At 39.7% G+C, this 15,291-nt stretch overlaps 1 protein-coding gene across 5 annotated transcripts in view; it reads right to left on the bottom strand.

Annotated features, from left to right (window-relative positions):
• The window catches only part of VCAN (versican), a 96,924-nt gene that overhangs the window by 33,056 nt on the left and 48,577 nt on the right, over nt 1–15,291 (bottom strand). The window lies entirely within an intron of this gene.

Genomic DNA, 15,291 nt, shown 5'->3' with positions numbered 1-15,291 from the left:
TCCCTGAGTTACCTTCTCCTATTTTCAGCAAAGATAAGGCATGGACAAGATGAAAACCATTTTTCAGACCAACCTGTTTCAACTGCTTCCAGGGATTTAGACACCAACTAACCTCTACCAATAACTGAACCTAGACTAAGCTAGGCAAGGCAAAGGCTAAAATAAAATGAGACATAAGAAAACTCTCTCTGCATCTCTGTTTTCCTTTCAGATAGATTAATTCAAATTACTAGGAACACTATAACATGTACATCAATCACTCTTCACTAGATTTGGACCCTAGGTCAGTGAATAAAGTTTTGCTTTACAAAGTTGTTGCTATTTGGAATTTAAAAGCATTATACAGCAGACAAAAAATATTACAGATTCAAAGGTCAGCTCCCACTCAGAGAGTAACATGACTGAAGTCCAGCAATTTTCTTCTGTTTACTCACTCTGAATTATTTACACACTCCTACAGGTTGCAAACCTCTCACAGTTTTTTTCTAGGTGGCCAGGCAGATAAAGAGGAGGAAAGAAGTTCTAAGAAGGCAAGATTTTAGCTGCAGAAAGCCTCATCAATTCTTCCAAGATTTATGATCTCAAATTCCATAGACACTTTTAAAACTTGCCCTTTCAGCACAAACATAACCTCAACTCTTCTGTTCCAGACAATGGAAGCTAACAAAAATGAAATTTAAAAAAAAATACAACAGACTGAGAAAAAGCCCCCATATTTCAAGCTTGGTCAACTGACTTGAAATTGGAAACCTTGTGCTGAAATCCTATTCTGTGAGTGTTTCTTTCTTCTGGATCTATGTTTATAACCGTTTTGGCCAGAGAGGATTACTCTCCTGCTGGTACAAACTGGAATGGCCAAAGGAGCTTTGCCCACATCTGCCAGGAGAGGATCTGAACCAGGACTCCTGCCTTAGAGCACTGTCAGCAACCATTGCTTCCTGAAAAATATCTGCAGTGCGTGACAACTCAATTTTTAAATCATATCTTCCTCACTAAAGCTGTCTACAAGTCATAAAACAATGAGAACATGAGGTAAGGCACTTCATCAATTTGAAGTAATTCCCCTACCTATGAAGACCATTTAACCTCTGTGACTACTGTGTCCTCAGAGACAGAGTCATCAGGTGATCATTCTGGAAAAGAATGTATTCAATCAAATTAAACTGACACAGAGCACTACGAAAGGGTTGTGATTCCTTGGCCTGGGCTGGCTTGTGTGTGCAAATTGACTTCAGTTTGGTTTTGAAAAGGTCACTGCAACTCCATTGAGAATTAATGTTCTAATATCTCACGCTGTGTTTACAGCTAAACTCATGAAGTATTACTGGATCTCAGCTTTGCTAAAGCTCCAGCTGAAGAACACAGAGAATAAATCACCTTCAGCATTGTTTATTTCAACTACACTGTCAAGTTTGTACAGCACTAAGCTCAGGGCTCCCAGTGCAACAAAAAAAAAGGTTGTTTTTAACCTTGTGCCTGCTTGGCCCAGAGAAGCCTGGTGTTTACCCAGTGCCATGACAGCTCTATTAGATGGCTACAGAACTGAGATTTCTTCTCTCTCCCTCATGTGTGCTTGTTGGGAGTTATTTGATGCAGCGCTTGTAAAGAATTAATACTTTTCTCCAATAAACTAGAAATATTTACAAAGGCTGCCCAATGCCACAGAAGAATAAATTTTCTGCAGCCATTTACTTGAGCTCTCCCAGATGTCTCTTTCAAATTTTGTGAAAAGCAGAAATTTGGTAATCTCTCTGAGACTGGCAGTATGACTTTGAGGAGCACGTCTTATAACTATCCTTTCAGAATCCATGCATTTCAGCAAAAAGCCACCCTGAACATACTGAGAAACCTTGTCCTCATAAAAGCAGAAGTTTCACACCTTCCTTTCAAATCTGTGCATGCAAAAACCCACGGGAATTCAGTCAGTGAGAGAGGAATGGCAAGACAGAGCTGAAAGGGAGCTCTGAGTGTTTCTGATTTTTGGTAAATTCACTATAAAATAATTGCACCCACACACGGAACCAGAGAACCACACACATAAATTTGAATGGCCAGGAGAGATGCCTTTGTGCTGTGTGAACAGCTGGAGGAGGGATGTGCATAAATAACCTCGTGCATAGACTGGTATGCCATAAAGATTAATTATGATTTCAACACACGGCAATTAAGACCGTGAAACAAAGCATGCAGCTTTGCACAGAAATTGTAGATTAAAAAAAAATAAAATTATAAAGCCTGGATGGGACTGGATGGGCTGTAATTTGTAGGAGGGCACCATGACTAACAAGTTCTGGCCAACAGTGCAGTTATTTCTGCAGCAGTGCACACCTGGGAGTCCCTCAAATTAGTAGCTCACGCTAAGTCATTTATGGAAAGCAATAAATTTAGTGAACAACATCTGTTTCAAATTCACCTAGAAGACAAATACAAATTCTTACACATGCAGAGATCTCTATCAGACCCTACTTTTACTTTGTTAGCTTTTTCAAGATCTCACATGCCACAACAATCCACATAAAAGAACCTTAGCAAAAGGTATGATATCCTGATAATTAACTTTCAGGAGGCTCTTTCATTAAATAATAAGTATCTTTGTGGGGCTTTTTTTGAATGTTTTGGTTTTTTCCATAGAAAAAATAACGAGCTTTTCAGGAGATAATAAAGAATGTACTTGATTGATTTTTATTTTTTTTATTAGAAATCCTTTTCCTTCCTATAGGTTTGATTATTAAGTGTTAGCATTCAGGTTGCTCAGGGTTAAGAGCTATGAGAAATGCTCTTGAACTCCTGAGATGGCAAATAATCTACATAATGACGTGGATCATATATCCTTGTCAGCTGGATATAAGACACTGGAATGAAAAGCTACCATAAAATATGAGTATAGAAGAAAAAACCTTTGTCTGTTGAACTGGTTTGTTAGACACTGAGGGCAGGAACACAGACACTTGAGCTAATTTTAAACTGTCCAGATGCCACTGACTGATGCTGCCCCTGTTTATTTCACACCCATTCCTGCTGCAGGTAAACACACACAGAGCAAAGACTACTAAAAAAAAGATGAAGCCAGGACTTTAAAGGGAAGGAGTTTGGCTATCAAATATGTTTATCAATAGCTCTTGGAAAAGGAGCCAAAAAGAGCCCTTTTTCAAAGAGATGCTTTGTTATTCTGGATCCAGGAGAAGGAAAGTGAAAACAAGTAGCTGAAAAGGAGCAAAGCCAAGGGCTGTCAGCTCAGAGTGCCAACCCAAACAAGTCCTGGGAGAGATTTATCAGCAAAGCCTCTCTCGGAGGGAAGTGATGAGTTATGCTCTGAAATGGAGATGGAAAGGACAGGTATATGCAGCCTGGAGTGTTTCTTAACCCATTTAATACATCTAGATGTTCTAAATGACCTGCAAGGAGCAGGCATCTATCCCAGCAACAGTTCTTATATGTAAGAAATGGAAATCCCTCTGGCTACAGGGTGATTTTAGCCTGCTGCTGCACAGAACCACAGAGCCACGGACCAAGGTGTCATTAATTCTCATTACAACCCTTCCAATCCACTACAACTAGTTCCAAATCCACATCAGTTTTTCAGTGGATCAAACATAAAAGTTCCCTCCCTGTTAATCGTGCACGAGATAATGTCTGCACACATCCAAAAATGTGTAATATGTAGCAATATTTCTTTTCTTGGGAACACTTTAAATATTCTACAAAGAGCTTTTCCAAGACCATCTTTGAGGGGTCAGGCAGCAAAAAGCATTTTCTCTCTCAAAATCCATCAGATAAGCATCTGAAGAAGAATTAATAGGGAATTAAATAGAAAACATATTATGATGTTTTCCAAACTTTCAAAACACAAAATATTTCATTCAGAAGACTTGGTTTTGTGAAATGGAGCTCTTAACATCTAATCTGGCATCCCGCAGATAATGGAATTTCACACTCCTGCAATTTGTCCACTTATTTCTTCAGAGACACATGCTGAGTTATTTGTGAGCAGTAGTACAGTTCAGCCTTTTGTAAAAGGGACTAGAGGTCTGAAAAAGCCATGAAATTCACATAAAATGTTCTGTGGACTTTAAATCAGGCCCTGCATTTTGACAGAATTACAGCTAAATAGGAAGCTAAAAAAAAATTTAGATAGAAGACTAAAACCATTTTGGACTCTTTGTTTTGAAAGTACTTCCTTGCAGAATGTGACACTAACACAAAATCCTTAACGTCCACCACCAAGAACCCATAACGACGAGACAGATTTGCATGAAAAGTCAAAAAGAGTTTGCACTGTCAAATTTCCTGCACTTCATAATCAGATTTTTTGGGGGTTGGCTTCAATAGAGTTATATTAATCAAAATTAAAATGTTATTAGTTATTGCTGGAGAGGGCACAGAGGAAGGCAGAGCTGATCAGGGGGATGGAGCAGCTCTGCTGGGAGGAAAGGCTGGCACAGCTGGGAATGTTCACCTGCACAGGAGAAGCTTTGGGCTGAGCTCAGGGTGGCCTTGCAGGAACCATGGAGAGAGACAATTGCCCAGGGCTGGAGGGACAGCACACAGGGAATGGCTCCCAGTGCCAGAGGGCAGGGCTGGATGGGATCTTGGGAATTGGGAATTGTTCCCTGGCAGGGTGGGCAGGGCTGGCACAGGGTGCCCAGAGCAGCTGTGGCTGCCCCTGGATCCCTGGCAGTGCCCAAGGCCAGGCTGGACACTGGGGACAGTGGAAGTGTCCCTGCCGTGGATGGGGTGGGATGGATGGGATTTGAGGTCCATCAGTCCCAACCCAAACCATTCAATTTTCTATGGCTCTATGTAGACATTGATAAAACACATGTACAGATGTAACTTATTTTAATGAGCTGTTTCAAAACCCCTGCACATTTTTGGGATGCTCATGGTGGGATCCAACAAAGGTTACCCACCAGAGAGAGCCCATGGACAGCAAAAATCCAAACTCTGCTTCACCTGGAAAACAACAAGGAGTCCTCAAAGCAGAAGAAAGTGGAGATGGTTCAAACCCTCTGAAAAAAACAGTGAAGCCTCACACCTAGGCTTAGGAGAGGGTCTAGGATCCTCTTAAGGAAGACTTAACCACCTTTATGTCATGCACTGACTCCCCTGAACCTCAGATCTGCCAGGATCCTGATCTGCAGGCTGGGCGGATTCAAACAGCTTTATGACCATGGCTTGCTGAAACCCTTACAGCAGGAAAAAAAAATCCAAAACCTCAACCAATTCCACAGGAATGTGTCAGTTTCATTGAATACGTTCTGTTTTAAAAGCATAGTGAGGAAATAAAAGCGGGATTTGAAAAGCTATCCTCAATAAAATTAAAAAAAAAAAAAAAAACTAAAAATCTTGCCACTAAGTAGGGTGTTCATTCCCCTTAAGATATTGCATTCAAATTGAAACAAAACCATTCAGTTTTACAGAAATAAATCAATTTGATAACATCTTCTGCGCTGTTTTGTTTCACAGAAGGGATTTGGGATTTTTTAATGTATATTGTTCTTTTCATTAAATTTCAAGAAAAAAGAAAAAAAGATTTTGAAATACAGATATTTCCTGCTGAACCAAAATTCCAAATGTCAGCCTTTGGAACATGCAATTCCTCTAACTTGTGCCATCTTGTAGTATCATTATCCCACCTAAGCATGGTCAAAGTGCAACAGTGCTCCAGGCATACCCCTTCTTCTCCTCAGGAAAAAGTAGGAATACTGCCAAGAAGCTGGTCTAAGGCATTAAAGAAACATGCTAGTATTATACACACCTGAGTAAAAAAATTAAAAAAAAAAAAAAGTCCAGAAATAATTAAATTTTTGATACTTTAAATCTTTCTACTTCACATAAACATGACTAGTATACATGATGAGGTCTAATAAAATCCAGCTCTGGATTACTGTTCACTCTAAATAAACAAAAGATTTTATTTAGTTCACTTTAAAATGTTTCCCAGCTGGACATATATATTTCTAAAATTTTGTTAACTTTGGCTCCCTTTACAAATCCTTAAGGATGTAGGGCAGGTTTCAATAATTTGGGTTTGGATTGTTTTGAGGTTTTTTTACCTTCTAAATTTTATCAAAATTTATGTTTTGTTATCGCTCTGAGAGTCAAAAGAGATTATTACATTCTCACATATGTATAAATTTACCTTGCATAAAAGTCTCAACAACTCAAGTAAACTTCTGGAAGAAAGTAATTGTAAGGAAAGAGTTTTGCACAGCTGGCTGGGTAGGAGTTGAAAGTAATTCAAGGTGGGTGGTCAGTCTTGCCTACTGAAATTCACTTATCCACTCTCTCTGCTTTACCATATTTGGGTGTTTTCATGCAAAATCCATGAGTATCAATTTCTGGCACGTTCCTGCCCTGCAGCCTTTTTCCAGCCAGGCCAGGACCCCAGGCTGGAGCTGCTGGCCACAGCCAGAGGCACCTGTGGAAAAGTGGATGTCACTTAGGTGGACATCTGTTCTGCACAGGGCTCTGGGCTCCCTCACCCCTGCCAAACTCCAAAGCAACAGGCAGGATGATGCAGAAACCATGTCAGAAGGAAAGGAATTGTTTTATTATAAAGGCATATCGTGGAGCCCTCTGGCAATCCCCGGCGTTTCCTTTGTTCGTCTCCCCCACCCGACAATAAACTCGTTAAAAAGAAGCAGACCGAGTGAAATGTCAAGTTGTTAAAAACGGCAGCTTTGCCGTGTCAAGGCTGAGCCCCATCACGGGCAGGATGCAGCTCCCTGGATAATGCCTGGGTTTTTGTCATGCAGCATTCTGAGGGCAGTCATTCCCACTTCCTTCCTGCTGCACTATGTCACTACCAAAACACGACTCCAGCCTGTGGTGCCTCCTCCTGAGCAGCCCTGGCCGTGAGCATCCTTCCAATGACAACATTTCACTCACTGCCTACAGGGAAGACAATTCTAAAGCTCTGCAGGGCTAAACAACCCAAACCCAAATAACTGCTGTGCAGGAAATCATTTTTCTCCAGATGCAGCCCAAAACAAAGCAAGGAGTCAGACTGTATCTCACTTAGCTGTTGTGTCTGGGTGTGTGTGTGCAGGGAAGTCCAGCTCTGTAGGAAAAGCTGGTTGGGAAGGAGTGGCTGCTCACCAGAATGACTTCATCCATTATTCCATGTATGCTATTCCACGACTGAGGTGGGAGCACTAAGATATCAACGAATTTTGGGCTTTCCTGTCCCACTTCACCACCATCCCTTCATTACATTTACACCCTGCTAACTGGGAGAACCTCAAAAGCTTCTGCCACGACACAGCTGGCTCAAGAAAGAACCAGTTCTGGCCCTACCAATATGGGGAGAGAGTCCCCTCTAAGAAGAATCAAAAATTGATTTACTACAACATAAATCTGGGGAAAAGTCAGAATCCTACATTTAGAATCTCAAAGCATACGTCCACCCTTTGACTGCTCCTGTGGCTGCTCAGGGCTGAAAGGAATATTCTTTTCCCTCTTCCTTTTTTCCAGTAATACCAAACCCCTTGCCTATAGGGAAAAAACCCCTACAGTATACTCCTTAATGTGGCAGTTTGTGGAAAAAAACCCAGGTTGGCATCAAATTATTTTAAGAGTTATAAAGGTAGGTTTACATACTAGGCATGTACTAAATTTTACTTTCTTGATTCGTCTCAGGAGAGGCATTTTATGTGGCAAAAATAAAGCCAGAAAATATTTTGCAGTTCAAGCTCTAAAACAGACAGCAGTATTTGAATACGTGAATGCACGTTTATGAGAGGAGAAAGGAAGAGAGAAAAAGAGGAAAACAGCAAAAAGAAGAGACAGAAATAGAGGAAAAGAGGAAGGAAGGGAGTGAGATAGAAAGGGAAGAAGGAAGAGGAGGGAATGAAGGATTCCAGGAAGGAAGGAAGTAAGGAAATGTCTTTTTTTTCTAAGAACTGAAGCTATGATGAGTTACCCTACCTGCTCTACCCTAAAATGCTCTTTTTACTGCTATCTGGAGAAGTTTTTTCCACTTACCATGATTTTCTGGCATTTTATCTCCTACTATTTCTCAAGCATTTTTTCAAGTATCTCATAAGCACACTTTAAATTTAATGTCTGCACAAGCCCACTGGTCATGCAGTTAGCATCCAAAATCACACATTCTTCAGCTGCAGTCCTTGCTCTTTCAAGAACATTATTTTAAGCTATTAATCATGTGGGCAACACACAATCTTTTCCTCATGGCAAATTTTTTTTTTTTTTAGGTTTCATTTTTCTTCGTTGAAATATGACTAAAATTTTATTTGGGACAAATCAGTCTTGTCCTGGACCCTCCTGCATGTACAAAATTAATTGAGTTGCTACAGAAGTGGCAGTGGTAACTCAAGGTTCTGTAGTATCTTCATAACTTCTTGAAAGCAAATGAGCTTTAGAATACATAATTAGAGTGATTATATACATAAATATTGACATACATGGCAATACATGGCAAAAGGATATTTTGGCATATAAATCTGAGTTTTGTGCTTTGCAAATATTAGTCAGAAGATACAGAGTGGATTCTGAAACTGCAACTTTAATGAATTATTGTCCGTATCATGCCTTACTTCTCAAAAATATAAAATGCTCAGAATTCTTAAAATTTATCTACAGGAGTTAATAAATAAAATTGCTTTGGTTATAAAACACCCAAAGCAGCCTAGGGATAAACCAGAGGTTCTCAGTTAAATCAGCATAAGTCTGTAACCTCCTCCCTGCTGCAGCTGGAGTGACACAAATGTGTGTCTCTACCAGACACAATTTCAAACAGTGCACACAGATCATGAGTGTTTGTTTAACCATAGAATCACATAATTTTTTTTCTTTCAATAACTTTTTTCATCTCATTTTTCTTTTCTGTTTTGTTTTCCCCTGGGAAAACAGGAACATTTGTTCTGGAAAAACATTAATTTGTTTTTAGAAACACTTGGGGGTTTTTTGGAAAAGACACTTCTTTTGGACAGTACTTGAGCACAAAGGTTTTAAACCAACTACAGCCAAAAATAGATGCCTTGCTGTGGTAATCTTACTGCACCACTGAAAAATCAGCAGAGGGAGACATTTTTTTGACTACAAATTACTGCCACAAACTCCATCCTCTGCTAACATGGTAATATTGCTGCAGAATTAGTTCACACCTGACAGGTTTTGTATGTGGTCAGAATAAACTGAAAAAAAATTTATATATAGGTCAAGTAATCAAATAATTCAATTAAAGTGTGAACAAATACTTGTCTGAAGAACATTTTGGGTTAATCCTAGGTCCTCTAAATTGGACCAAGTGTCCACAGCATTTCCCAAGGACTCATAAATTTTGCTTCTAATGCTCAATATTTAAATAGACATGTGACTGGAAACTCACTACAAGCCAGAGTAGTGAATATAAAAGTAAGCCCAGAATAATTTTACTCACCACTTTCAAGAAAAGAAATGCAATGGTTTAGGAAAAAATCCCACAATGAAATACAATAAAAAAATCTCAGTGCTACTCTATGTACATATAGGCACATTCTTTGCTGCTATTTTAGCAAAAACAACAAAAAATTTACATCAAATATGTGGAAATTCTTTTTCTAATGCCAAAAAACCTCCCACTGAAGCTATGGGACTCCTGCCTGATGAGGTGCTACATGTAAAATCCAAGAGTATGGTTTAAAGTTAAAAAATTAATGTTTCTTGTGCACTCCTTGAGCTAATGATGGGTATCAAAAAGGTAATGAAGTGTAGCAGAGGTAATACCTAGGCAGGCAGGGACTACTGGAAGACACTCCTGACCAGGAATAAAATTCCAACTGCTTTTCTGCTCCTCAGGAAATAGAAAGTTTTAATACTGAATTATCCTCATTTAAGAAAAGCAGTAATACAAGACTCGTCAGAAAAGTCCTGATGCACTGAGCAGCTTGGAGGAAAAAGTACTCTATAAAGAAAGATTGATAACTTTAGCAACATGTTCCCAAAGCCAACACAAAATATGCAGCAGCCACTGTGCACACATCCTCAATTGTGGCAGGAAAATATTCTGAAAGATACCAGAGGGTATTTTGTATACTATTGATCAAATTTATCACTTAATCATTCCAAAAAATGAGGATGATTTTAAAAGCCTGGCTGAATTAGCAAGGATTAATCCACTCATTAAACTGAAAACGTGCACAAACAACTGCAAAAAAAGACCATTGAAAATTCCATACTAAGAAAGTTACAATCTGGACATACGCAGAAAGCTTTGGTACAGAAAACCACTTTCATAAAAAAAATTAAGTCATAGTGCATCACCATGTAAAAGACAGCTCATCTTTTCTACATTAGGATTTCTTAAGGCTTTCTCCACATGTCAACAAAACCTCTAAAAGGATTCCTGTTCTTCACAACAGAAGTATGAAAAACTACATTGTACCTATGAATAAAATTCCTTCATTTCTCTCATGAATAAACAAAGAGCTATAAGAAAGCTGGAAATGTGTAATCCCTATGTCTAGATCTGAGACGTCTCCTTGGATACAATGCAAAAACAGCAGGGAATGTGTAGGCATCCTCTGAACAGTATTTAATGTGAGGGCACTGTTCCTTGTATCTATGGAAGTCTAGAAAGGAATGTGGAAAAAGAAATTATTGTTCTATAATAAGTCTTTCTTCAGGAAGAGCCAGCAATAGTGGCCTAAAGACCATTTGTTAATTCAGTTTTAGCTCCTTGTGAAACTTTTCAAGTATCAAGTTTCAGCTCTGTTGGATATGGGGCTGGTGGGGTTGGTTTGGTTTTTGGGTTTTTTTATTTCCTTTGTTTTCAAAAAAGGAGAAATGCACAAAAAAGCTTGAATTTATTAAAACTACTTGGTTATTAGTTTTGCTTTCATACAGGGCATCGCTGCTGTTCCATTTTAAATCCAATTTGTATGGAATGGTGTACAACCTATTTTAAAAAGCCCTCCACATCACCAGAAAAAAAAAGAAAAATAAAAGTTAGGAAAAAAAGAGTATTCTACCACTGGTTTAGTTAAACAACAGATCTGCCATGTTTGGATTGAACTCAAACATGTTCTGAAGAAAAATAATCACCTAATTATACAATGAAGCTACAAACTGTTGTGAAGGCACTGTGATACCTACTGTCCCCACATCCCCACAATTCTGCTCTCAATCACCTCATTGGAATTACTGTGGTGTAATTACACTGGGGAAGATGATATCAGGATCTGGCCACATTACTCAGCGTTTAACACTTCAGTTACTCCAGGCACAGGAATAACGTGGCTGTGGCTGTCTCTGCAGCAGATTTTATGAATAAAACAGAGACTTTGGTCATTCAGGACATGAAAATTACTTCAGTCAGACCTGCTTCCCTGGGAAATGAAATTTGGAGCATTACAATTAATAGGGAGACAAGCCCAGCCCTCCATTAAGGAGAAAAAAAAAATTAAAAAAAATTTAAAAAATTTTAAAAAGGAGACTTTGCATTTAATAAGTTGGGAAATTGGTCCTGCCCATGTGAGGCCACTTCTGCTGTTGCTTTAAGATCTCACCAGAAATGAATTCAGGTCAGCCTAGCTGCAAGACAGCATCTTGCCTTACAGTAAAGCTTGGTTTGAAATAGGTCCTATAAAGAAACCATAGCTTTCGGTAGCATATATCCTTCATTTGGGGAAAAACAAATGGTGATTTCAGCAGAAGTCTCTCTAACACAGTAATTAGCAAAAAGACACACCAAAACCTGCACCTAGGACGTGTGTGTATACCACAAACAATGGTGTCCAGAGAGATTATATGCACAAATAAAACATCCTGAAGGAGAACAATGCGGGTGGAGATGAAGGGAGATGCAAACCTGGGCGCTGCAGACTTTTAGGTTGCCTCTTGCAGTGCCTGGAAGAGGCAGTGTGAGGCTTTCTGCTTCTGTCCCTCCTCTGCTGTGGCCATCCCAACAGCCCTGGGGCAGAGCCAGCATCTTCCCTCCCTGCACAGCACCAGCACATTCCCACTCTCCCACGCACACACTCCCCCCCAGGAGTTACCAAAAACGGGGGCTGGAAAAGGGGACGTGGTCATTCTCTGCGGCTGAGCAGAGAAATAAAAGTATCAAGGGATAAGTGTCAGGAAGAAAAAAGACCTATTCAGGCTAAAGACAATGCTGGCAAGAATAAACATGGGTATAAACTGGCCAAGGAGCAATTCAGGCTAGATATTAGAATCGGGCTTAAAGAGAGCCATGACGATCTTTGACAGCCCTCCAGAAGGAGCTGTGAAGACAACAAGATTAAATGAATTTTAAGGCAAGGCCTAAGATGGACCTGAAAAGACTCTATTCTGCCTCCTTTGTTAAGGTTTATGACTATGACTCATTACCATTCTGCATTTCATTCAAATTTCACATGCCCTCTCACACTGCTAAGGCAGAAATATGCATGTCAGAGAATTACATGTTGAAACACAAAGGTTTGTAACCTCTTTCCATAAAATTCCACATCTACAAAGCACAAGTTCCTGCAATTTCATTCTCTTCAAAGCTGGAGGGGACAAGAAACCAGACAGAGCTGGTGTGAGTCCCAGGGTCCAACAAGCACTTTGAAACATATTCACTAAATAAAGACTTTTAAACGTCTCCAAAAAACGCAGGTGTGCAAATTACTCCTGATTCAGACAGGAGTTATGTTTCCAGCATCCCCTCAACCACTGTTAAACAACACCCCCACAAGCATTTTTCAGCTCATAAAAGCTTTATGAGCTGAAAAGTTCCTTCAGGTTTGTTCTTCTTTTTTTTTTTTTTCCCAGCTGCTAATCCATGACCTTCCAGCACCAGCAGCAGCCCTCACCACTATGAAACATCAGAGCTGTGAGGACACAACAAAGCACAAAGGTGGCAGATTCTACATCCTGGCAGAAAAAGATAAAATCCTGTGTCCTATCTCATGCCATGGGAAGCTGTGATCATGGCAGCATCTCACACTGCAGGGGTATTTGGCTTCCTCACTCTCCTGATCCCGAGGGAAAAGTTCCTGGTTCCTCTCCAGTGGATGAAGGTGCCAGGCCCCTTCCATTCTGAAACATGGGCATGGTCCTTCTTGTAGCATAAAGAAGGATGTTTCCTAATGTGCAATGATATTTTCCTCATTAATTGAAACACCTCCCCTAGATCTGCCCATGGGCTGTCAGAAAATACAAGTCTTGGATTAATTTGTGCACCTGCCTCACTTTTGCCCACACGGGAATTGTGCGGATTGTTTGTACATTTTCTCAATGAAAACTGCTGTATTCCTACACAAATAAACAGCTTTATCTGTTCAGCTCTGTGTTCTTTTTTATCAGCCCAGGAACATGTCCTCCAGAATTTAAATTGAGCTTGACCTTCCACCAGGCGCCCAAATTACTTCTGTTTCCATGCCTTGGTTTGTTTGGTTTTTTTTATCTAAAAGTAAACTTCCTTTGTGAAAGTTTTCATTGACTGCAAGCATGAATTTTAAAAGCTAGGAGTAAAGCTATTTACCTCTAGGACAAGAAAAGACGTCCTCTAGGACAACCTTTTCCTGGTCTAATAAATGTAAAGTCTTAGAAATTATAATATTTAATAGTACCTTGCAGTTATATATATCTTGTACTACTTCATGTTGAGGGGGATGTGTCTATGAGACAGAATAATCTCCTTGCCACTTTAACTGCATTTAACTCAACACCTTTCCTATGCAGCTTCAGCCTGCAAGAATAATGAAGAATAATATCCTCCCCAAATTCCATACATCCATAACACATCCCATATATCAACAGCACATTCCAGCCCAAAGACTTCAGAGCTCTTCAGAGAAGCTGGTGCCAGGTTGGTGAGGGTTTGGCAAGGAGGAGAAAGGCACAAGGAATTCTTCCTGCCTCTCCTTCCACCTGTGCTTGGCCACAGGTGAGATCACCTGAGCCAGGGCTGCTCCCACCACCACAGGCTCTCTGTCCTGCTTGATGGAAACTGCTAAAAAGATCCCAAAATCTCAAGAATCCACACATTTAGCACAGCCTTTCTCTTCCACGTGGAACGTAAAACGCTGCTCCTGCCTAACAAAGCCTAATGGCACCTCCATGGGGCACTTAAATATTATTGTGCCCACGCTGTGGATGGCAAATGGAGCTGCAGGGAGCAATATTCAGCTGTCTAATAGCAGGGTTTTTATTGTAATTGAGTGATAGGAAACAAAGCATGGTGCTGAATTTCTGCTGAGCCCTGCCTCACTGCTGGACTGTTGCTTCTGGCAAAAGCTGAGTAACAAGGAGGTGAAGAATGAGGGGGAAAGAATAATCTCATAAATAGTTCCAGCACTTCTGCAAACACAAAAAGGAAAATATACCCGTTTATAGACAATGCCATCTATATATAACCTCTCATTATTATTCCTGTTTGAAACAGTTATTTCTTGGAGGGCTTTTGTAAGCAAGCTGTCCTTTCTTAAGGGGCACTCTTGGATTCTTGACTTGAAAATCAGTGAAGGCCTTTGTTTATAACCCTCACAGATTAACTTTATCTAAAATTGCTAAGCTGTATTACCTTGAAAACATGCCAAAGGAGGAAAAACCTTTGTTTTATCGAGATGTAATATGTCAACTCTATTTATAGTTTCCCATCAGCTGAGAATAAAAAGGCAGAGGTACAGTTCATGCAGTTCTTTATGATAGTGGATCAATTCTCAAATAAGGAGTGATAGAATAAGAAGTTAAACTACATCCTAGTGAAAGGCATATGTTGGTAATATCTGCCAAATTCATTCCTCTTCATTACTCCCTATATGCATTTTCCTCAGCACAAAGAAAATTTATGGACTAAGGAACAATGAAGGGAAACTCGGCCTGACAGGATTTTTCAGATGTTGTCTTTCATTTCTGTAGCAATAAAAGAAATCAATCCAAAGCCTCAGAGAAAATAAATTTTTGGCAGTTCTAACTGAATTTGGAGTACATAGGTAGAGGGTGCCTTTAGTGGAGGAATTCCCACTGCCAGGGCCTGAAAACAGAATAATGAAGAAAACTCCTTTTTAACCTTGCACTAAACACATGATGAGGTTCTCTGTGTTTAAACAGAACACAGATAGTGTTCTAGAATTTAAGAATATTTCAAGAAAATTAACTTTTTTTCCTCTCTTCACAGACTAAATAATTCTTAAAGGCAGATTTTTAAGGATTTATAGCTTTAAGTCTGCTGAAAAACACCCTGGCACGTATGCACATCTATACCTGGGAAATGCATGCACAGCTTTGAAAGTTTGTGAAGATGGAGAAGACAAACCCTAAAGGAAGTTGAAAGTTTGTCCTAAAGACCTGATCACCCAAGGC

Source organism: Sturnus vulgaris, chromosome Z (assembly GCF_052056855.1).
Source record: "Sturnus vulgaris isolate bStuVul1 chromosome Z, bStuVul1.hap1, whole genome shotgun sequence".
NCBI lineage: Eukaryota > Metazoa > Chordata > Aves > Passeriformes > Sturnidae > Sturnus > Sturnus vulgaris.
Note: the sequence above shows the minus strand (reverse complement) of the source record. Positions and strands in the feature narration are given on the sequence as shown.